We start from the raw sequence: 24,650 nt of genomic DNA, 5'->3' as shown, positions 1-24,650 counted from the left end.
ATCTCTATTTATTAAATATTTTAAAAAAATGCACTGGATGCACGTTTTGCATCAAGAGTCATCAGAGGATGTTTCTTTTTATCGTCTGGAATTGTATGTTTTTTTTTTTTATATATATATATTCTTTTAATAATGCATTGGCAAAGAGCATCTTTTATCTCTATTTATTAAGTATTAAAAAAAATGCACCAGATGCATGTTTCGCATCAAGCGTCATCACGGGATGTTTCTTTTTATAGTCTGGAATTGTATGTTTTGTTTTTGTTCATATATTCTTTTAATAATGTGTCAGTAAGGAGTATCTTTTACCTCTGTTTATTAAGTTATGCACTTTTTTGTATAGATTTTGATACGTTGTGCATATAGACGTTATATTTAGCTATGGGACACTTATATAAGTTTAGTTTTTAATTTAGTCATACATTTAATTAAGTCATACATTTCCAGGTTGAATAAGTGAATAATGGATCAATGCACAGTTTAGAATAGAAACTTTATATAAATGAGTAGTTCAAATACATGTAAGAAATGTTGTAATATACTTTTATCAGAGAAATTTTGAATCTGTCTACACTGATGAGCCACTTGTTCATATCCCAGTGTCATAGCACAGTCAGGTGTCAGATTACACAACATATACCAGCACAGTGAGGTATCAGATTACACAATATATTCCAGCACAGTGAGGTGTCAGATTGCACAACATATTTCAGCACAGTGAGGTATCAGATTACACAATATATTCTGTCACAGTGAGGTGTCAGATTACACAGCATATTTCAGCACAGTGAGGTGTCAGATTACACAACATATTCCAGCACAGTGAGGAATCAGATTACACAATCTATTCTAGCACAGTGAGTTGTCAGATTACACAACATATTACAACACAGTGAGGTGTCAGATTACACAACATATTGAAGTCTATGGAGAAAGGAAGACAAAAGAGAGAAGCAGAGTGAGAGGCAGACAATCAGATATAGCAAATTCTAGGAAGTACATTCCAGTGCTGGATTTACAGAAACAATGCTCAGTACAGCTGTATATTGCTCATCAATGGCTCTGCTGCTTCTGTCTGTGTGGTTCCAAAGGTAATATGAGCATGTGTTGTGTATGGTAGACATCATAAGCTCCTCCCATAAGCTCAAAGTGAATAAAGAGATAGAGCCTGCAAAGGAAAAAAAAGGTGAATAATGCAAGCTACAAGTCATATAATGGCCAGAAATAATGTTATTACTCATGTGGAAACACAGAACAGATTATTCCCAAGTTAATCCCTTTATGGCTTTGGAAGGAGTTAATTGCATCGCATTATTCTAAGGGTTAATCTAACGCAAACAGATATCTCCAATACAGGCGAGGTGTGTAGGTTTGTGAAAATAATGCAGCTGCTGGTAATTAATCATTAGAAAGAAACTCATTGTTTGGCTCCTATGTCTGATGTTCTAGTTCCAGCCAGTAATGAATTATAGCGCTGGCTGTATCTCGCCGCTATGACAGGTCACGGCTACCTAATCACCACCATGGAGTACTTATGCAATCAATACGGAGCTAGCAAATAAAACCGGGGAGTATCAGCGTCAGTGTTATGGCTTTATGATCGCTGGCAGTTGTCACTGACAAAAACTGAGCACCCACTTTGCTCAGACAATAGAAGTCCAGGAGTCGTTGTCGTTAAGGTGCTCTCCGGCTGCTATGTCACATCACTCCGTCTGCAGTCATAAATCATCCCGCCAGTGAAGACTTTGCTTTTTCTGCTACTTGAAAATCCACTCAAGGCTTTTCGCTTCCTGCTGAGGGACACCCCTGTGAACATGACACAGATATGAGTTTACTACAAACCTCTGCTGTAATTAATAATAGAGGATATAGTAGTAGAAGACAGATACGTGTCGTTATAGACTATCACTAAAGCTGCAAACTTGGTGCACCCCTAATACATAGCCAGGGGCATAACAACCGGGCCCATACAGGAAGGAGACCCATCGAAGCCAGAGCCTATGTGCATCCAAGAGACCCACCGGCTCCCTGCACTGCAATACACACCTCCAATCAATCAGAGGTCAGCAGCTGACATTGGCATGCCCAACATAAGCGCGGCATGACAATGACATCATGTGCCGCCCATGGCTGTCACGCCAAAGTCAGCTGTAGGCTTTGTAGTAGAATGTACAGTACAGACCAAAAGTTTGGACACACCTTCTCATTTAAAGATTTTTCTGTATTTTCATAACTATGAAAATTGTACATTCACACTGAAGGCATCAAAACTATGAATTAACACATGTGGAATTATATACTTAACAAAAAAGTGTGAAACAACTGAAAATATGTCTTATATTCTAGGTTCTTCAAAGTAGCCACCTTTTGCTTTGATGACTGCTTTGCACACTCTTGGCATTCTCTTGATGAGCTTCAAGAGGTAGTCACCGGAAATGGTCTTCCAACAATCTTGAAGGAGTTACCAGAGATTCTTAGCACTTGTTGGCCCTTTTGCCTTCACTCTGCGGTCCAGCTTACCCCAAACCATCTCGATTGGGTTCAGGTCTGGTGACTGTGGAGGCCAGGTCATCTGGCGTAGCACCCCATCACTCTCCCTCTTGGTCAAATAGCCCTTAGACAGCCTGGAGGTGTGTTTGGGGTCATTGTCCTGTTGAAAAATAAATGATGGTCCAACTAAATGTAAACCGGATGGAATAGCATGCCGCTGCAAGATGCTGTGGTAGCCATGCTGGTTCAGTATGCCTTCAATTTTGAATAAATCCCCAACAGTGTCACCAGCAAAGCACCCCCACACCATCACACCTCCTCCTCCATGCTTCACGGTGGGAACCAGGCATGTAGAGTCCATCCGTTCACCTTATCTGCGTCGCACAAAGACACGGTGGTTGGAACCAAAGATCTCAAATTTGGACTCATCAGACCAAAGCACAGATTTCCACTGGTCTAATGTCCATTCCTTGTATTCTTTAGCCCAAACAAGTCTCTTCTGCTTGTTGCCTGTCCTTAGCAGTGGTTTCCTACCATCTATTTTACCATGAAGGCCTGCTGCACAAAGTCTCCTCTTAACAGTTGTTGAAGAGATGTGTCTGCTGCTAGAACTCTGTGTGGCATTGACCTGGTCTCTAATCTGAGCTGCTGTTAACCTGCGATTTCTGAGGCTGGTGACTCGGATAAACTTATCCTCAGAAGCAGAGGTGACTCTTGGTCTTCCTTTCCTGGGGCGGTCCTCATGTGAGCCAGTTTCTTTGTAGCGCTTGATGGTTTTTGCAACTGCACTTGGGGACACTTTCAAAGTTTTCCCAATTTTTCGCACTGACTGACCTTCATTTCTTAAAGTAATGATGGCCACTCGTTTTTCTATACTTAGCTGCTTTTTTCTTGCCATAATACAAATTCTAACAGTCTATTCAGTAGGACTATCAGCTATATATCCACCAGACTTCTGCACAACACAACTGATGGTTCCAACCCCATTTATAAGGCAAGAAATCTCGCTTATTAAACCTGACAGGGCACACCTGTGAAGTGAAAACCATTTCCGGTGACTACCTCTTGAAGCTCATCAAGAGAATGCCAAGAGTGTGCAAAGCAGTCATCAAAGCAAAAGGTGGCTACTTTGAAGAACCTAGAATATAAGACATATTTTCAGTTGTTTCACACTTTTTTGTTAAGTATATAATTCCACCATGTGTTAATTCATAGTTTTGATGCCTTCAGTGTGACTGTACAATTTTCATAGTCATGAAAATACAGAAAAATCTTTAAATGAGAAGGTGTGTCCAAACTTTTGGTCTGTACTGTAGGCTGTAGAAGAGAAGGACACTGTAGCAGTGGAAGCAGAAGAAGGTAATAGAAATCATTTATTTATTTTTTTATGTGTTGAAAAAAAGCAACAGAATGGACATTACACCAGAAAGGGGCCCAGAATGGGGCGAATTATACCAGGAAGGGGCCCAGGATGGGGGAAATTATACCATGAAGGGACCCAGACTGCGGTGTCATTATACAAGGAAGGGGCCCATGATGGGGGATATTATACCAGGAAGGAGCCCAGGATGCAGGACATTATACAAGGAAGGGACCCAGGATGTTGAACATTATAAAAGGAAGGGGCCCCGGATGGGGGAGATTATACCAGGAAGGGTCCCAGAATGGGTGGCATTAGACAAGGAAGGGTCCCAGGATGTGGGACATTATACAAGGAAGTGATCCAGAATGGGGGACATTATTCAAGGAAAGGGTCCAGGATGGGGGACATAATGCAAGGAAGAGGCCCAGAATGGGGGAAATTATACAAGGAAGGGGCCCAGGATGGGAGATATTATACAAAGAAGGGGCCTCAGGATAGGGGTACATAATTACTGAAAGGGTCTCAGGATGGGGGACATTATGCAAGGAAGGGGCCCAAGATCAGGGACATTATACAAAGAAGGGGCCTCAGGGTGGGAGATATTATACAATATGGGGCCTCAGTAGGGGGAGACATAATTACTGAAAGGGGCTCAGGTTGGGGGACATTATGCAAGGAAAGGGTCCATGATGGGGGACATTATACTAGGAGGAGGGACACTATTCCAGATAGATGCCAAGGACAAAGGACATTATAACAGGAAGGGGCAGGGGATGGAGGACATTATATCAGGGAGGGGCAGAGGATGGGGAACATTATACCAGGAAGAGGCCTAGGAAGAGGAACATGACAGAATTGGGGCCAAGACAGGTAACATTAATAAGGAAAGGGGCCAGGACGGGGTCATTAATACAAGAAGGTACCAGGACGCGGGACATTACAGCCTCAGTAAATTGGCAGTCTGTTTTGTGCAAGACAGATTCTAGCTGTGAATAATGAGTTCAGGAGAAAGTGGGAGGGGGGAGTGGTTCATAAGTGGAGAAAAAGCATATTTCTTTGATAAAATACATTACACAGTTTATAAAGTTTGAAAAGTTTGTTGAAACGACATTAACCATTTAATACCCCATTACATGGTCCAATAATGAACATTCACTCCTGATCATTTGTCATATAAACGTGGTAGCAATTAGCTGACAAATGAGCAAATCGTTATCGGCAGCACATCTTCCTGTGTAAACAGTGGATGTGCTGCCAAAAATATGCAGTCTTTATGGGGACTGAAGGAAATTACAGCCTTCGCACTCCCTTTGCATCGCTTCTGTGGTTTACATTTACATGGTGGTCCTCAAAGGGTATTGCAGTTGGAAAATATTCTCACCTATCCATAGGAAATGTGATAACTTTTAAATTAATGGGAGTCCGATCATTGGGAACTAAAACGATTTCCAGAATGGGCCACTCTTATCATCGGGGGATTGGAGCATCAATGTGCATGCTTGACCTCATGCTCCCTTCATTCTTAATGGGACTGCTGGAGTGCTGTATGACTTTCTTCGGTAGGCTTATAGGTAATAAATTAAGTGGAAATCAGAGCATGTACACTGCCGCTCCATTCAAACAGGATAGAAGTGCCCTATTCTGACAATCAGTGGGGGTCCGAAGTTAGAAAAAAAAAAACGAACAAGGTGATAACTTGTTCCAACCAGAATACTCCTTTAGACTATAGCCTTACGAGCATGAGCACTAACACTTCGTCATATCCTTGTGAACACCCCCCTCAATGATGTCCCTTGGCCCAAATCAGGCATAAAGGAGAGAGTTGACCCACTGAGGCAACCCATTTTAATGCAGATCTATTGATCCCTTCCAAAAGAGGGACAGAGGGTTTTTGGAAGAATTGTATGGATTGTCTTTCCAGAAGAGGGACCATTGGGAGGTAAGATCATTGCAGGCTGCTGTTTTATAGGGTAAGCAGTAGCGCTCGACACTGCTCGGTACTCGCCCGAGCATCTCACTACTTGGGATGTTCGGCGAGCACCGAGCATTTCCGAATTACTCGGGCGGGAGCTCGGGTCTCCGCCCTGCATGTTTGGTGCTCTTTACAGAGCCAATGAACATGCAGGGATTGCCAGCCAGTCACTGTAATGCCGCAGCCATGTTGTTTGTGGGCATTACAGTGATTGGCTGGCCGCACAGCGTCATCTCGAGCATTTAAAACCGGGCGCCGCCATCTTGGACACAGTCGCTCCGGATCAGACAGTGTAGGGTCAGTGCTGCAGAGCTAGGGAGAGATTTATACTGCGAAATAGTTGGTGTAGGGTCTCTAAAGCCTGCCAAATCAAACAAACAGTCCTTCTCAGGACTAATATCCATCCCAGATATCAGGCAGGCAGGCTGTATAGGAGACGCAGTGGTTATACCAACAAACACTGCATTACAGTCCTGTGTGCTCCTGCTGGTCAAATTGCAAGACTTATCCCCAGGTCTCAGGGGCCAGGAAAAATCCTTTTTTTTTCATCTAAATCCTGTTTTCTTTTGTTTTTCCTCAGTCAGACTGTACTAATACCCGTCTTATTAACCTTTTGGTATTCCCCCCCCCAAAAAAAAATTTGAGTGTCTCGCTGACTGTTCAGACACCACTATATCTGTTTAAAAGAGTCTGGTGTAGGCCAGAGAACTAGAACTGTGTTTTTCCTCTTCCATGGTTCAAATCTGGGTGTTATCAACCTGCTTGCCTTTTTTCCATTAAAAAAAAACAGTTTGAGTGTGTCGCTGACTGTTCAGACACAAATATATCTATTTTAACAAGTCTGGTATACACCAGGAAATTATAACTGTGGTTTTGCAGTTCCACGATTCAAATCTCTGTATTATCCACTTTTTTGTCTTTTTTGCATAAAAAAACATTTTCAGTGTCTCACTGACTGTTCAGACACCAATATATCTGTTTAAAAGAGTCTGGTGTAGGCCAGAGAAATAGAACTGTGGTTTTCCTCTTCCACGGTTCAAATCTCCTTTTTATTACCCTTTTGCCATTGATAGTGCGAGTGTAAGCTATTTTACTTCATTTAAAATGGGCAAGGCGCGTGGCAAGGGATGAGGAACTGGACGTTCTGGTGATGGTGCGTGCAGAGGATGGGGCCGTGGCCATGGTGAAAATATGTCACAACCAACAGCCACATCTTCTCGCTTCCAGTTCTTGACCGAATTACTAGGGAAGCACACAACAGCACCACTATTGTGAACTGATCAGTGTGAACAGGTTATTAATTGGATAGCAGATAATACTTCCAGTCACCTGGGCACCACCACCTCCGGTCTGTCTTCCACACGGTCAAGTCTTAGTAGCCGTGAGTCTCGACTGCATACTCCTCCTCACCCTGATGCTCCTTCCTCCCACCATGCCGAGTGTCGTCAGACAGCAACTGATCCCACAGTTGGACACTCTGAAGAGCTGTTCACTGGTCCATTTCCATATTTGTGCCCCTCGCCTGCTCCGCTTGAAGTGGTGGAAGAGGAGATCCCATGTAGCGATGGCCAAATATTTGAACAGCCACGGCAACAGGAAGGCAACTCTAGCAAATTTCTCACAAGAGGTGGACGATGACAAGACACAATTGCCACGAAGTGAGGAAGAGGACCGTGGTGCGGAAGTGGAAGAGGAGGAGGTGGTGGATGATCTAGTAACTGACTCAACGTGGCAGCAGGACACACAGAGCGACGCCAGCAGCACACAGGGGGAGGGAGGCAGAGTGCACCAACAGACAGGAAGAAGCAGTGTGGGGGCCGCAGACAGAAGGCGGGCAACTGTTCCCGTAACACCAACACGAGGGACGTTGCCAGTACAACCGGTAGGTCTTCCAGAGTCTGGAATTTTTTTAAAGACTCTGCTGATAACCCCAAAAAGGCCATTTGTACCACCTGCCAGGCCAGCATCAGCAGGGGTGACAAAACTACAAGCCTGACTACCACCAGCATGATCAGGCACATGTCAGCAAAGCACTCGACTTTGTGGGGCGAACCCCAGGGTCCACGACAAGTGTCAGCGGGTGTCACCACTGCTTCTTCCACTGTTGTGCGTGTAAGAGAACCCCTGTTGTGCGTGCAAGGCTATCCCCTGTCCATACTGCATGCAAAGATGCCCCCTCCTCTCAGTCTTCACTTGTTATGGCAGTTTCTCAAGAAACAGCATCAATGTCCACGTCCACGTCCCACCGCAGCATTCAATTGTCCATATCCCAGAGCTTTGAACGAAAGCACAAATTCGCAGGGAACGCCCCACAGGCCACAGTCCTAAATTCGCACATTTAACAACTGCTTGCGTTGGAAATGCTGCCTTTTAGGCTGGTGGAGACGGAATCCTTCCGCAACCTTATGGCGGTGGCCGTCCCTCGGTACTCGGTCCCCAGCTGACACTATTTTGCCCGGTGTGCCATCCCCACACTACACAAGCACGTGTCCCAAAACATCTGCCGTGCCCTCAACAACGCAGTTACTGGGAGAGTCCACCTGACAACGGACACGTGGACAAGTGCTTGTGGCCAGGGACGGTACATCTCCCTGACGGCACATTGGGTAAACCCAGTCGGACCTTGGGACGGAACACATCCTCCCCACACCGAGGATTGCGGGCCCTATGTCAGTCAGAGTTGCCCCCTCAGTGTACAGCTCCTGCGCATCATCCTCCTCCTCCTCCTCCTCATGTTCAGCCTCCATCTCAGATATCACCACATCAGTTACAAGCTGGAAGCAATGCAGTACTGCCTCAGCCAAGCGGCTACAGGCTGTGCTGAAACTCATAAGCTTAGATGATAAACCTCACACTGCTTGTGAGATGTGGACAGCTGTGAAAGAGCAGGCAGATCTGTGGCTGAGACCGCTGAACCTACATCCAGGCATGGTCGTGTGTGACAATGGCCGTAACCTGGTGGTGGCTCTGAGGCGAGGTGAGATCACACACGTACCATGCCTGGCTCATGTGCTTAACCTCGTGGTTCAGCGGTTTCTTAAATCGTACCCCGAGTTGCCAGATCTGCTCGTCAAAGTACGAAGCCTGTCAGCTCATTTTTGGAAGTCGGCTCCAGCTTCCGCCGCCCTTGCTGTGTTGCAGCAGCATTCGCAGCTTCCGTCACACCGACTGGTGTGTGATGTCCCCACACGTTGGAACTCTACCCTCCACATGTTGCAAAGGATTTGTGAGCAGAAGAGAACAGTTGTGGAGTACCAGCTGCAACAAGGCCGTCTATATTTAGGTCAGACTCCACACATAAGACCTCAGGAGTGGACCTGGATGTCTGACATATGTACCATCCTGACAAAATTTGAGGAGTCCACCAAGATGGTGAGTGGCAATGACGCCATCATTAGCGTCAGCATCCCACTTGTCTGTCTTTTGCAACGCTCTCTGCAGAGAATTAAAGAGGAGGCATTGCAGCCAGAGTATGAAGAGATGGATAAAGAAGCCATAGCAGGCGATTACACACAGCCCAGCCTCATCTCATCCCAACGTGCATTGGGGGACAATGAGGGAGAGGAGGAGGAGGAGGAAAAACAGGAGCTGGTATCATGCGCTGTAGACGGTAGTACCTGTACAACTGTCATACCGTCGGTTCAGCGTGGGTGGCCTGAGGACAGGGGGGGGGAGGAGGGGGAGGAGGAGGAGAGCATGGTCAGTCGTCATCTTGGTGAGGACATGGAAGTCTTGCCCGTTACCAGTCTGGCACGCATGGCTGACTTTATGTTACGCTACCTTAACCGTGACCCTCCCGTTGTCAAAATGTTGGGTGACAGTCATTACTGGTTAGTGACTCTTTTAGACCCCCGCTACAAGGAGAACTTTCACTCTCTTATTCCTGAGGTGGAGAGGTCTACAAAAATGGGGCAGTACCAGAAGGCCCTTGCTGCAGAACTGTTAAAAAAATTCCCATCTGAACACGCTAGCGGCATAGGTCACAGTTCGTTGACCAACCAAGGCGTACAGGTGAGAGAGACGCAACTCCAATCCAGCAGAGGCAGGGGAACACTGTCAACATTCTGGGACAGTTTTCTGAGACCCAGCTTACAGGCCCTGAGGCGTGGGGTACTCTCACAAGGAGTGGAAAGTTTCAAAAGATGGTGAGTGAATACCTTGCCGACCGTACCAGCGTCCTCCGTGATTCCTCTGTGCCTTTTAATTATTGGGTATCCAAGCTGGACACTTGGAATGAACTCGCTCTGTATGACTTGGAGGTCCTGGCCTGCCCGGCCGCTAGCGTGTTATCGGAGCGTGTTTTTAGTGCCCCTGGGGGAATTATAACTGATAAGCGCACTCGCCTGTCAACTGACAATGCTGACAAGCCGACCCTTATCAAAATGAACAAGGGCAGGATTGGGCCAGACTTCTCATCACCACCAAATGACAGCAGAGTATCATAAAGTCAAATCCACTTTGTTGTTTCCGGAGGTGTATTCCCATGCACCGCTTCACACCCAAACATGGGTATACGCTTCCTCATTTAGGCTGTTTTTTGCTCTTCTCCTTATCCTCAGCCTCCACCACCACTATACCACCAGGGTGACCGTGGTCTGTGATGCCAGCATTGCAAGTTCCTCCATCCTAATTTTTGGCAGCTTTTGCTTGGGAGGCATAGGCAAAGACTATGGGAGACCCACTCCCCTATAATGGAAATAATGTTTTTATTATGCTGTACTACATGGCTCTTCTAAGGGGCATTAAAATCATCTTGTTAAGCTACAGTGACCTCCACGTCTCTTCCACGGGGCATTGATATTGACTTTTTATTCCACTGTAAACTCCACCACTCTTCCAAGGGGCATTACAACCGTCTTGTTAAGCTACTGTGACCTTCACGTCTCTTTCAAGGGGCATTAAAACCGTCTTGCTAAGCTACTGTGACCTCCACGTCTCTTCCAAGGGGCATTAAAACCGTCTTGTTAAGCTACTGTGACATCCACGTAACTTCCAAGCGGTATTAAAACCGTCTTGTTAAGCTAATGCGACCTTCACCACTCTTCCAAGGGGCATTGATATTATGTTTTTATTCGACTGTAACCTCCACCACTCTTCCAAGGGGCATTAAAACTGTCTTGTTAAGCTACTGTGACCTCCACGTCTCTTCCACGGGGCATTGATATTGTCTTTTTATTCCACTGCGACCTCCACCACTCTTCCAAGGGGCATTGATATTGTCTTTTTATTCCATTGTAACCTCCACCACTCTTCCAAGGGGCATTAAAACCATCTTGATAAGCTACTGTGACCTCCATGTCTCTTCCAAGGGGCATTAAGACCATCTTGTTAAGCTACTGTGACCTCCACGTCTCTTCCACGGGGCATTGATATTGTCTTTTTATTCCACTGTAACCTCCATCACTTTTCCAAGGGGCATTAAAACCATCTTGTTAAGCTACTGCGACCTCCACCACTCTTCCAAGGGGAATTGATGATGTCTTTTTATTCCACTGTAACCTCCACCACTCTTCCAAGGGGCATTAAAACCGTCTTGTTAAGCTACTGTAACCTCCACGTCTCTTCCAAGAGCAATTAAACCCGTATTGTTAAGCTATTGCCACCTCAACCACTCTACCAAGGGGCATTAAAACCATCTTGTTATGCTACTGTGACCTCCATATCTCTTCCAAGGGGCATTAAAACCGTATTGTTAAGCTATAGCGACCTCAACCACTCTTCCAAGGGGCATTAAAACCGTCTTGTTAAGCTACTGTGAACACACGTCTCTTCCACGGGGCATTGATATTGTCTTTTTATTCCACTGTAACCTCCACCTCTCTTCCAAGGGGAATTAAAACTGTCTTGCTAAGCTACTGCGACCTCCACCACTCTTCCAAAGGGCATTGATATTGTCTTTTTATTCCACTGTAACCTCCACCAGTCTTCCAAGGGGCATTAAAACCGTCTTGTTAAGCTACTGTGACCTCCACGTTTCTTCCAAGGGCCATTAAAACCGTATTGTTAAGCTGTTGCGACCTCCACCACTCTACCAAGGGGCATTAAAACCATCTTGTTAAGCTACTGTGACCTCCACGTCTCTTTCAAGGGCCATTAAAACCGTATTGTTAAGCTATTGCGACTTCCACCACTCTACCAAGACGCATTAAAACCATCTTGTTAAGCTACTGTGACCTCCACGTCTCTTCCAAGGGGCATTAAAACCGTATTGTTAAGCTATTGCGACCTCCACCACTCTTCCAAGGGGCATTAAAACTGTCTTGTTAAGCTACTGTGACCTCCACGTCTCTTCCACGGGGCATTGATGTTGTCTTTCTATTCCAATGTAACCTCCACCACTCTTCCAAGGGGCATTAAAACTGTCTTGTTAAGCTACTGCGACCTCCACCACTCTTCCAAGGGGCATTGATATTGTCTTTTAATTCCACTGTAAACTCCACCACTCTTCCAAGGGGCATTAAAACGGTCTTGTTAAGCTTCTGTGACCTCCACGTCTCTTCTAAGGGGCATTGAAATCATCTTGTTAAGCTACTGTGAACTCCACGTCTCATCCACGGGGCATTGATATTGTCTTTTTATTCCACTGCGACCTCCACAACTCTTCCAAGGGGCATTGATATTGTCTTTTTATTCCACTACGACCTCCACCACTCTTCCAAGGGGCATTAAAACCGTCTTCTTGAGCTACTGTGACCTCCCTGTCTATACCAGGGGGCATTGATATTGTCTTTTTATTCCACTATAACCTCCACCACTCTTCCACGGGGCATTAAAACCATCTTGTTAAGCTACTGTGACCTCCATGTCTCTTCCAAGGGGAATTAAAACCGTCTTGTTAAGCTACTGTGACCTCCACGTCTCTTCCACGGGGCATTGATATTGTTTTTTTATTCCACTGTAACCTCCACCACTCTCCAAAGGGGCTTTAAAACCGTCTTGTTAAGCTACTGTGACCTCCACATCTCTTCCAAGGGGCATTAAAACCGTCTTGTTAAGCTACTGTGACCTCCACGTCTCTTCCAAGGGGCATTAAAACCGTGTTGTTAAGCTACTGTGACCTCCACGTCTCTTCCAAGGGGCATTAAAACCATCTTGTTAAGCTACTGTGATCTCCACGTATCTTCCAAGGGGCATTAAAACCATCTTGTTAAGCTACTGCGACCTCCATCACTCTTCCGAGGGGCATTGTTATTGTCTTTTTATTCCACTGTAACCTTCACCACTCTTCCACGGGGTATTAAAACCGTCTTATTAAGCTACTGTGACTTCCACGTCTCTTCCACAGGGCATTGATATTGTCTTATTTTTCCACTGTGACCTCCACCACTCTTCCAAGGGGCATTGATATTGTCTTTTTATTCCACTGTAACCTCCACCACTCTTCCAAGGGGCATTAAAACCGCCTTGATAAGCTACTGTGACCTCCACTTCTCTTCCAAGGGGCATTAAAACCGTCTTGTTAAGCTACTGCGACCTACACCACTCTTCCAAGGGGCATTAAATCCGTCTTGTTAAGCTACTGCGACCTCCACATCTCTTCCAAGGGGCATTAAAACAGTCTTGTTAATCTACTGTGACCTCCACGTCTCTTCCAAGGGGCATTGATATTGTCATTTTATTCCACTACGACCTCCACCACTCTTCCAAGGGGCATTAAAACCATCTTGTTATGCTACAGTGACCTCCACATCTCTTCCACAGGGCATTGATATTGTCTTTTTATTCCACTGTGACCTGCACTGCTCTTCCAAGGGGCATTGATATTGTCTTTTTATTCCACTGTAACCTCCACCACTCTTCCAAGGGGCATTAAAACCGTCTTGTCAAGCTGCTGCGACCTCCACCACTCTACAAAGGGGCATTGATATTGTCTTTTTATTCCACTGCGACCTTCACCACTCTTCCAAGGGGCATTAAAACCGTCTTGTCAAGCTGCTGCGACCTCCACCACTCTACAAAGGGGCATTGATATTGTCTTTTTATTCCACTGCGACCTTCACCACTCTACCAAGGGGCATTAAAACCATCTTGTTAAGCTACTGTGACCTCCACGTCTCTTTCAAGGGGCATTAAAACCGTATTGTTAAGCTATTACGACCTCCACCACTCTTCCAAGGGGCATTAAAACCATCTTGTTAAGCTACTGTGACCTCCACGTCTCTTCCACGGGGCATTGATATTGTCTTTTTATTCCACTGTAACCTCCACCACTCTACCAAGGGGCATTAAAACTGTCTTGTTAAGCTACTGTGACCTCCACGTCTCTTCCAAGGGCCATTAAAACCGTATTGTTAAGCTATTGCAACCTTCACCACTCTACCAAGGGGCATTAAAACCATCTTGTTAAGCTACTGTGACCGCCACGTCTCTTCCAAGGGGCATTAAAACCGTCTTGTTAAGCTATTTCGACCTCCACCACTCTTCCAAGGGGCATTAAAACTGTCTTGTTAAGCTACTGTGACCTCCACGTCTCTTCCAAGGGCCATTAAAACCGTATTGTTAAGCTATTGCGACCTCCACCACTCTAACAAGGGGCATTAAAACCATCTTGTTAAGCTACTGTGACCGCCACGTCTCTTCCAAGGGGCATTAAAACCGTCTTGTTAAGCTACTGTGACCGCCACATCTCTTCCAAGGGGCATTAAAACCGTCTTGTTAAGCTACTGTGACCTCCACGTCTCTTCCACGGGGCATTGATATTGTCTTTTTATTCCACTGCGACCTCCACCTCTCTTCCAAGGGGCATTAAAACTGTCTTGTTAAGCTACTGCGTCCTCCACCACTCTTCCAAGGGGCATTGATATTGTCTTTTAATTCCACTGTAAACTCCACCACTCTTCCAAGGGGCATTAAAACGGTCTTGTTAAGCTTCTGTGACCTCCACGTCTCTTCTAAGGGGCATTGAAACCATTTTGTTAAGCTACTGTGACCTCCACATCTCTTCCACGGGGCATTGATATTGTCTTTTTATTCCACTGCAACCTCCAACTCTCTTCGAAGGGGCATTAAAACCATCTTGTTAAGGTACTGTGACCACCACGTCTCTTCCACGGGGCATTGATATTGTCTTTTTATTCCACTATAACCTCCACCACTCTTCCAAGGGGCATTAAAACCGTCTTATTAAGCTACTGTGACCTCCACGTCTCCTCCACTGGGCATTGATATTGTTTTTTTATTCCACTGTAACCACAACTACTCTTCCAAGGGGCATTAAAACCATCTTGTTAAGCTACTGTGACCTCCACATCTCTTCCAAGAGGCATTAAAACCATCTTGTTAAGCTACTGTGACCTCCACAGCTCTTCCAAGGGGCATTGAAACCGTCTTGTTTAGCTACTGTGACCTCCACGTCTCTTCCAAGGGGCATTATTGTAGCATCGGCGTCTCTGCCCCTTACTAGGCAGAGACGCTGTCCCTCTCACCTCCCCGCTCCTGGCGTGGCGTCCTCCAGCGCTTCTCTCCCCGCTGCTTTCGGCACGCGCTCCTTCCCCGGCAGTGTGCTTAGGCCGCGCGCGCGCTCCCCCTCTCTTAAAGGGACCGCGCGCGCTGTCCTAAGAAGTCCCCGGCCAATTGCCAGAGGACCTCCCATATTTAAGGCACCTCCTCCAAAATGGAGGTGCCCGAGCAATGTTGTTGCAAAGCCTTCACTCTGCTTCAGCCCTCAGGTCCCGTTACCAGTTACCAGCCAGTCACCTGCCAGATTCCTGCTTGTTACCCGCCAGTCACCTGCCGGATTCCTGCCTGTTACCTGCCAGTTACCTGCCTGATTCCTGCTTGATACCTGCCTGATATCCGTTTACCTGCTTGCAAGCCTGCGGTCCCACGGTCTGCTTTCCTACACCTGTCAGTCTGTCTATGGACCAGCCTGCCCGCTCACCTGGGAGCCCTCATCTGCTACCTGCCTGCTAGCCTACCTGGAGGCTCCGCTGTCACTTGCCGTGACCACCTGCCTGTCCAGAGACTCTCGCCTGCTCACCTGGGAGCGCTCATCTGCTACCTGTCTGCTAGCCTACCTGGAGGCTCTGCCGTCACTTCCCGTGACCACCTGCCTGTCCAGAGACTCTTGCCTGCTCACCTGCTACCTGTCTGCTAGTCTACCTGGAGGCTCTGCCGTCACTTGCCGTGACCACCTGCCCGTCCAGAGTCTCTCGCCCGCTCACCTGGGAGCGCTCACCAGCCACCTGCCTGCTGTCCTTTTACCCAGAGACTGTCCCTGTCACTTGCCGTGACTACCTATCCTTCTACCCAGAGACTGTCCCTGTCACTTGCCGTGACTACCTGTCCTTCTACCCAGAGACTGTCCCTGTCACTTGCCGTGACTACCTGCCCGTCTTCCCTGGGAGCCACCCGCTTCCTTACATGGACTGCCCCCTTGGATAGTTGCACAGAGGTTCCACCTCCCAGACCCGTTACAGTTTGCTCGGGCCATGGAACCCGGTGGCCCCCAGATCTCCGATCTGCACCAGGAAGTCTTACGTCAGAAAACTCAGCAGGAGGTGGTACTGTCCTATCTACGGTCCGTTAACTCTCGTCTAGGCGCATTGTGTGACTTGTCTATGTCTACCTCTGGTCCAGCCGTGCCCATTCCTGCGGTACCGCAATCCAGTCCCTTCATGGTACCCGACTATGGACCTCGGCTTCTGGCACCTCCACGCTTTGCCGGCGAACCTACTTTAGCTCGGGGTTTCATAAACCAGTGCACCCTGCACTTTGAGCTATTGGCATATCAGTTCATCTCCGATCGAGCCAAGGTGGCCTTCATCATGTCCCATCTTACTGGGGAGGCACTGGCATGGCTAAATCCCCTGTGGGAGAGAGGGGATCCCCTGGTGTCCGACCTGCCGTCTTTCCTCGCTGCTTTCCGGAAAGTCTTCGATGAACCTGGACGGAAAACCTCTTCTGCCTCCTCACTGCTACGTCTCCGCCAAGGGAGTCTCACCGTGGGCCAATATGCCATACGGTTCCGCACCCTTGCTTCTGAGCTTGCCTGGGAAAATGAGGATCTGGTGTCCGTCTTCTGGGATGGTCTTTCCGGTCGGATTAAGGACGAGTTAGCTGGTCGGGACATTCCTACCACTCTGGATGACCTGGTGTCACTAGCTACGCGGATTGGCATCCGGTTCCAAGAACGTGCCAAAGAGACTACCCGGGAGAAAGACTTTTCTTGCTCTGCTCCTACTTCCCTGAGACCTGCCTCTCAATCAGTCACTCCGCGGGCGCCCTCGCCTGAACCTATGCAGATCGACCAGACCAAGATGGTCAAATCTCGCCAAGAATCTCGCCGAGCCGAGGAAAGCTGTTTCTATTGTGGCAGTATGGAGCACTTCATCCGTTCCTGCCCGGAGAAGCCGGGAAACGCCAGTGTCTAGGACCGCTCGGAGAGGTCGTCCTAGACAAAAGTAAGCCCTCTCCGTCTCTGACTTTACCGGTCTCTATTGCTTGGGGAGAAAACCGTCACTTTGAACTTGCCCACCTGGATTCTGGAGCTGCTGGAAACCTCATCTCCCAGTCTCTGGTAGAGAGATACCATATTCCCACCAAGTCCCTGGCTGAACCATTATCAGTCGCCTCCGTGGATGGAAGACTTCTCTCGGAGACCATCCTGCTCGTCACTGAACCCATAACCCTGCAGGTGGGAATGCTGCACTCTGAGGAAATCTCATTCCATGTGTTGTCCGGATTTTCTCACTCCCTGTTGCTAGGTCTACCTTGGCTCCAGACACACGAACCCGTATTGAACTGGCGATCCGGTGAAGTACTCCGATGGGGTCCAGACTGCCATAGGACCTGCCTGGTTCCGGTCCGCCCAGTTCGCCCTCCGCCTACTCCAGCTAATTTACCAGGTCTCCCGGCTCCTTACTGGCCCGATGCGGACGTCTTCGGTAAGAAGGAAGCAGAGACATTGCCACCCCATAGGCCATATGACTGCCCGATCGACCTGGTACCTGGCACCACTCCTCCCCGTGGGCGTATCTACCCGTTGTCTGCAGCCGAGACCCGGGCCATGTCTGAGTACATTGAAGAGAATCTGGCTAGGGGATTTATCCGGAAATCTACCTCCCCGGCTGGAGCCGGATTCTTCTTTGTCAAAAAGAAAGACGGCTCGCTACGCCCCTGTATTGACTATAGAGGACTCAATCAGATCACGGTTAAAAATAAATACCCCCTTCCGCTCATCTCTGAGTTATTTGATCGTCTTAAAGGCGCCAGGATCTTCTCCAAGCTGGATCTACGTGGAGCTTATAACCTGGTCCGTATCCGTCAGGGAGACGAGTGGAAAACAGCATTTAATACCCGGGACGGACACTATGAGTACCATGTGATGCCCTTCGGTCTCTGCAATGCTCCCGCCGTCTTCCAAGAACTGGTCAACGACATCTTCCGTGACCTTCTTTACTCCTGCGTGGTGGTATACCTGGACGACATCTTGGTCTTCTCTCCGGGTCTTCCCACACACCGGAGGGATGTTCGTCAGGTCCTGCTTAGGCTCAGGCAGAACCACCTCTATGCTAAATACGAGAAGTGACTTTTTGAGTAGACCTCTCTTCCTTTCTTGGGCTATGTTATCTCCCAGACAGGCTTGCGAATGGATCCCGAGAAGCTCTCTGCTGTCCTAAAGTGGCCCCGTCCGGAGGGCTTGAAGGCGATACAGCGATTCCTGGGCTTCGCTAATTACTATCGTCTCTTCATTCCTCACTTCTCGTCACGGACTGCGCCCATATCTGCGCTCACCCGTAAGGGAGCAAATCCCAAGGTATGGTCATCCGAAGCTGAGGAGGCCTTCCTTTCCCTGAAACAAGCCTTCTCCTCTGCCCCTGTGCTGCACCGTCCGGACTGCAACAAACATTTCTACCTGGAGGTTGATGCCTCCTCCTCTGGTGCCGGAGCGGTGCTCACCCAGAAGTCTTCCTCCGGGAGAATGGTAACCTGCGGCTTTTTCTCTAAAATCTTCTCCTCCTCTGAGCGCAATTACTCCATAGGAGACCGAGAACTGCTTGCCGTTAAATTGGCGCTGGAGGAGTGGCGTTACCTGCTTGAAGGGGCTCTATACCCGGTGATCATCTATACGGATCACAAGAACCTGGCATATCTCCAAAATGCCCAGAGACTTAATCCACGTCAAGCCCGGTGGTCTTTGTTCTTTGCCCGCTTCGATTTCATCCTTCATTTCCGCCCGGCGGACAAAAATGTCAAAGCTGATGCCTTGTCCCGATCCTTCCTGTCCTCCGACCAAGAGGAGGAGCCTATGCACATTATCGACCCCTCCAAGGTGATGAATGTGGCCCCCTTGGATTGACTCGTCTTCCACCCGGCAAGACGTTCGTGGCGCCTCCAGACCGTGAGAGGGTTCTTCGCTGGGGTCATTCTTCTAAACTAGCTGGCCATGCCGGCCAAAAGAAGACCTTCCAACTCATTTCCCGGCATTACTGGTGGTCTACCCTGCGTAAGGATGTGGTAGACTTCGTCTCTGCCTGTTCATCTTGTGGCCGCAACAAAATTCCCAGACACTTACCAGCTGGTCATCTCCTGCCGCTTCCCATACCTGTTGCCCCGTGGCAACACATCGCTATGGACTTCATTACCGATCTTCCTGTCTCTGCCGGGTGTACTGTCATTTGGGTGGTCGCGGACCGCTTCTCTAAAATGGCCCACTTCATTCCCCTGCCTGGTCTTCCGTCTGCACCTGAGCTGGCTAAGGACTTTATTCGCCATATCTTCCGTCTCCATGGCCTACCCCTCCACATCGTGTCGGATCGAGGGGTTCAGTTTACCTCACGCTTCTGGAGAGCCACATGTAAACTGCTGGACGTCACTCTGGACTTCTCCTCCGCTTACCACCCTCAGTCCAATGGTCAAGTGGAGCGGATCAATCAGATCCTTACCAGCTATCTCCGGCACTTTGTTAATGCCCACCATTCTGATTGGGTGGACCTCCTTCCTTGGGCCGAGTTCTCTTATAATAACCACGAGAGCGAATCCTCTTCCAAGTCCCCGTTCTTTATTGTCTATGGCCAGCACCTCCGGATTCCGCTCCCTGTCTCCGTTTCTGTGGACAACCCTGCTGCGGAGTCTCTTGTCAGCGAATTTTCTACTATTTGGGAGAGTACCAGGTCCGCTCTTCTTCTGTCCTCTGAGCGGATGAAGAGATATGCTGATAAGAGACGTCTGGATCCGCCTCAATTCCGTCCGGGAGACAAGGTTTGGCTCTCGTCCAAACGTGCGGCTCAAAGTACCCTCCTTCAAGTTGGGCCCTCGATTCATCGGTCCCTTCGAAGTCCTCAGGCAAATTAACCCTGTGGCCTACAAAATTAAAACTCCCGGCCACCCTACGGATTCCCAACTCCTTCCACATATCTCTCCTCAAACCTGTTGTCTTTAACTCTTTTTCCAATAATCCAGGTGCCCCTCCTGCTCCGGTTTCCGCTGATGACGTCTTTGAGGTAGAGAGTATTCTGGCCTCCAAGAGGGTAAGAGGAAAGACCTTTTTTCTGGTAGATTGGAAGGGGTTTGGTCCTGAGGAGAGAACTTGGGAACCCAGGGAGAACATCAACGCCCCGCTTCTCCTTGAAAAATTTCTTTCTGGCCAAAAAAAGAGGGGGCCTAAAGGGGGGGGTACTGTAGCATCGGCGTCTCTGCCCCGTACTAGGCAGAGACGCCGTCCCTCTCACCTCCCCGCTCCTGGCGTGGCGTCCTCCAGCGCTTCTCTCCCCGCTGCTTCCGGCACGCGCTCCTTCCCCGGCAGTGTGCTTAGGGCGCGCGCGCGCGCGCTCCCCCTCTCTTAAAGGGACCGCGCGCGCCGTCCTAAGAAGTCGCCGGCCAATTGCCGGAGGACCTCCCATATTTAAGGCACCTCCTCCAAAATGGAGGTGCCCGAGCAATGTTGTTGCAAAGCCTTCACTCTGCTTCAGCCCTCAGGTCCCGTTACCAGTTACCAGCCAGTCACCTGCCAGATTCCTGCTTGTTACCCGCCAGTCACCTGCCGGATTCCTGCCTGTTACCTGCCAGTTACCTGCCTGATTCCTGCTTGATACCTGCCTGATATCCGTTTACCTGCTTGCAAGCCTTTGGTTCGACGGTCTGCTTTCCTACACCTGTCAGTCTGTCTATGGACCAGCCTGCCCGCTCACCTGGGAGTGCTCATCTGCTACCTGCCTGCTAGCCTACCTGGAGGCTCCGCCGTCACTTGCCGTGACCACCTGCCTGTCCAGAGACTCTCGCCTGCTCACCTGGGAGCGCTCATCTGCTACCTGTCTGCTAGCCTACCTGGAGGCTCTGCCGTCACTTGCCGTGACCACCTGCCTGTCCAGAGACTCTTGCCTGCTCACCTGCTACCTGTCTGCTAGTCTACCTGGAGGCTCTGCCGTCACTTGCCGTGACCACCTGCCCGTCCAGAGACTCTCGCCCGCTCACCTGGGAGCGCTCACCAGCCACCTGCCTGCTGTCCTTCTACCCAGAGACTGTCCCTGTCACTTGCCGTGACTACCTGTCCTTCTACCCAGAGACTGTCCCTGTCACTTGCCGTGACTACCTGCCCCTCTACCCAGAGACTGTCCCTGTCACTTGCCGTGACTACCTGCCCGTCTTCCCTGGGAGCCACACGCTTCCTTACATGGACTGCCCCATTGTATAGTTGCACAGAGGTTCCACCTCCCAGACCCGTTACAATTATAACCGACTTGTTAAGCTACTGTGACCTCCACGTATCTTCCAAGGGGCATTTAAACCATCTTTTTAAGCTATTGCGACCTCCATCACTCTTCCAAGGGGCATTGTTATTGTCTTTTTATTCCACTGTAACCTTCACCACTCTTCCACGGGGAATTAAAACCGTCTTATTAAGCTACTGTGACTTCCACGTTTCTTCCACGGGGCATTGATATTGTCTTATTATTCCACTGTAACCTCCACCACTCTTCCAAGGGGCAGTAAAACCGTCTTGTTAAGCTACTGTGACATCCACGTCTCTTCCAAGGGACATTGATATTGTCTTTTTATTCCACTGTAATCTCCACCACTGTTCCAAGGGGCATTAAAACCGTCTTGTTAAGCTACTGCGACCTCCACCACTCTTCCAGGGGGCATTGATATTGTCTTTTTATTCCACTGTAACCTCCACCACTCTTCCAAGGGGCATTAAAACCATCTTGTTAAGTTACTGTGACCTCCACGTTTCTTCAAAGGGGCATTAAAACCATCTTGTTAAGCTACTGTGACCTCCACGTCTCTTCCACGGGGCATTGAAATTGTCTTTTTATTCCACTACGACCTCCACAACTCTTCCAAGGGGCATTAAAATCGTCTTGTTAAGCTACTGTGACCTCCACATCTCTTCCACAGGGCATTGATATAGTCTTTTTATTCCACTGTAACCTCCACCACTCTTCCAAGAGTCATTAAAACCATCTTGTTAAGCTACTGTGACCTCCACCACTCTTCCAAGGGGCATTAAAACCGTCTTGTTAAGCTACTGTGACATCCACGTCTCTTCCACGGGGCATTGATACTGTCTTTTTATTCCACTGTAACCTCCACCACTCTTCCAAGGGGCATTAAAACCGTCTTGTTTAGCTACTGCGACCTCCACCACTCTTCCAAGGGGCTTTGATATTGTCATTTTATTCCACTGTAACCTCCACCACTCTTCCCAGGGGCATTAAAACCATCTTGTTAAGCTACTGTGATCTCCACGTCTCTTCCAAGGGGCATTAAAACCGTCTTGTTAAGCTACTGTGACCACCACGTCTCTTCCACGGGGCATTGATATTGTCTTTTTATTCCACTACGACCTCCACCACTTTTCCAAGGGGCATTGAAAACGTCTTGTTAAGCTATTGTGACCTCCACATCTCTTCCACGGGGCATTGATATAGTCTTTTTATTCCACTGTAACCTCACCACTCTTCCAAGGGGCATTAAAACCATCTTGATAAGCTACTGTGACCTCCACGTCTCTTCCACGGGGCATTAATATTGTCTTTTTATTCCACTGCGACCTGCACTGCTCTTCCAAGGGGCATTGATATTGTCTTTTTATTCCACTGTAACCTCCAACACTCTTCCAAGGGGCATTAAACCCATCTTGTCAAGCTACTGTGACCTCCACGTCTCTTACAAGGGACATTAAAACCGTCTTGTTAAGCTACTGTGACCTCCACGTCTCTTCCACGGGGCATTGATATTGTCTTTTTATTCCACTACGACCTCCACCACTCTTCCAAGGGGCATTAAAATCGTCTTGTTAAGCTACTTTGACCTCCACGTCTCTTCCACGGGGCATTGATATAGTCTTTTTATTCTTCTGTAACCTCCACCACTCTTCCAAGGGTCGTTAAAATCATCTTGTTAAGCTACTGTGACCTCCACGTCTCTTCCAAGGTTCATTTAAACCGTCTTGTTAATCTACTGCGACCTCTACCACTCTTCCAAGGGGCATTAAAACAGTCTTGTTAAGCTACTGTGACATCCACGTCTCTTCCACGGGGCATTGATACTGTCTTTTTATTCCACTGTAACCTCCACCAATCTTCCAAGGGGCATTAAAACCGTCTTGTTAAGCTACTGCGACCTCCACCACTCTTCCAAGGGGCATTGATATTGTCTTTTTATTCCACTGTAAGCTCCACCACTCTTCCAAGGGGCATTAAAACCATCTTCATAAGCTACTGTGATCTCCACCACTCTTCCAAGGGTCATTAAAACCATCTTGCTAAGCTATTGTGACCTCCACGTCTCTTCCACTGGGCATTGATATTGTCTTTTTATTCCACTGCGACCTGCACTGCTCTTCCAAGGGGCATTGATATTGTCTTTTTATTCCACTGTAACCTCCAACACTCTTCCAAGGGGCATTAAACCCATCTTGTCAAGCTACTGTGACCTCCACGTCTCTTCCAAGGGACATTAAAACCGTCTTGTTAAGCTACTGTGACCTCCACGTCTCTTCTACGGGGCATTGATATTGTCTTTTTATTCCACTGTAACCTCCACCACTCTTCCAAGGGGCATTAAAACCGTCTTGTTAAGCTACTGCGACCTCCACCACTCTTCCAAGGGGCATTGATATTGTCTTTTTATTCCACTGTAACCTCCACCGCTCTTCCAAGGGGCATTAAAACCGCCTTGATAAGCTACTGTGACCTCCACTTCTCTTCCAAGGGGCATTAAAACCGTCTTGTTAAGCTACTGCGACCTCCACCACTCTTCCAAGGGGCATTAAATCCGTCTTGTTAAGCTACTGCGACCTCCACATCTCTTCCAAGGGGCATTAAAACAGTGTTGTTAAGCTACTGTGACCTCCACGTCTCTTCCAAGGGGCATTGATATTGTCATTTTAATCCACTACGACCTCCACCACTCTTCCAAGGGGCATTAAAACCATCTTGTTAAGCTACAGTGACCTCCACATCTCTTCCACAGGGCATTGATATTGTCTTTTTATTCCACTGTGACCTGCACCACTCTTCCAAGGGGCATTAAAACCGTCTTGTCAAGCTGCTGCGACCTCCACCACTCTTCCATGGGGCATTGATATTGTCTTTTTATTCCACTGCGACCTTCACCACTCTACCAAGGGGCATTAAAACCATCTTGTCAAGCTACTGTGACCTCCACGTCTCTTTCAAGGGGCAATAAAACCGTATTGTTAAGCTATTACGACCTCCACCACTCTTCCAAGGGGCATTAAAACCGTCTTGTTAAGCTACTGTGACCTCCACGTCTCTTCCACGGGGCATTGATATTGTCTTTTTATTCCACTGTAACCTCCACCACTCTTCCAAGGGGCATTAAAACTGTCTTGTTAAGCTACTGTGACCTCCACCA

At 48.2% G+C, this 24,650-nt stretch overlaps 1 long non-coding RNA gene across 1 annotated transcript in view; it reads right to left on the bottom strand.

Moving 5' to 3' along the window:
• Nucleotides 1–280: 280 nt before the first annotated feature.
• Nucleotides 281–24,650, bottom strand: part of LOC141174650 (uncharacterized) — an 89,522-nt gene continuing 65,152 nt past the window's right edge. The window contains exons 2-3 of the long non-coding RNA XR_012252932.1: nucleotides 1,639–1,806; nucleotides 281–1,168 (exon numbers count right to left, since the gene is read on the bottom strand). This is a non-coding gene — a long non-coding RNA (uncharacterized lncRNA). The remainder of the gene's footprint in view (nucleotides 1,169–1,638; nucleotides 1,807–24,650) is intronic.

This window comes from Phyllobates terribilis, unplaced genomic scaffold, assembly GCF_046119375.1.
Source record: "Phyllobates terribilis strain yellow unplaced genomic scaffold, ASM4611937v1 Scaffold_13__5_contigs__length_258822181, whole genome shotgun sequence".
NCBI classification, from domain to species: Eukaryota; Metazoa; Chordata; class Amphibia; order Anura; family Dendrobatidae; genus Phyllobates; species Phyllobates terribilis.
The sequence above is the reverse complement of the archived record's forward strand: the minus strand, read 5'-3'. Positions and strand labels throughout refer to the sequence as shown.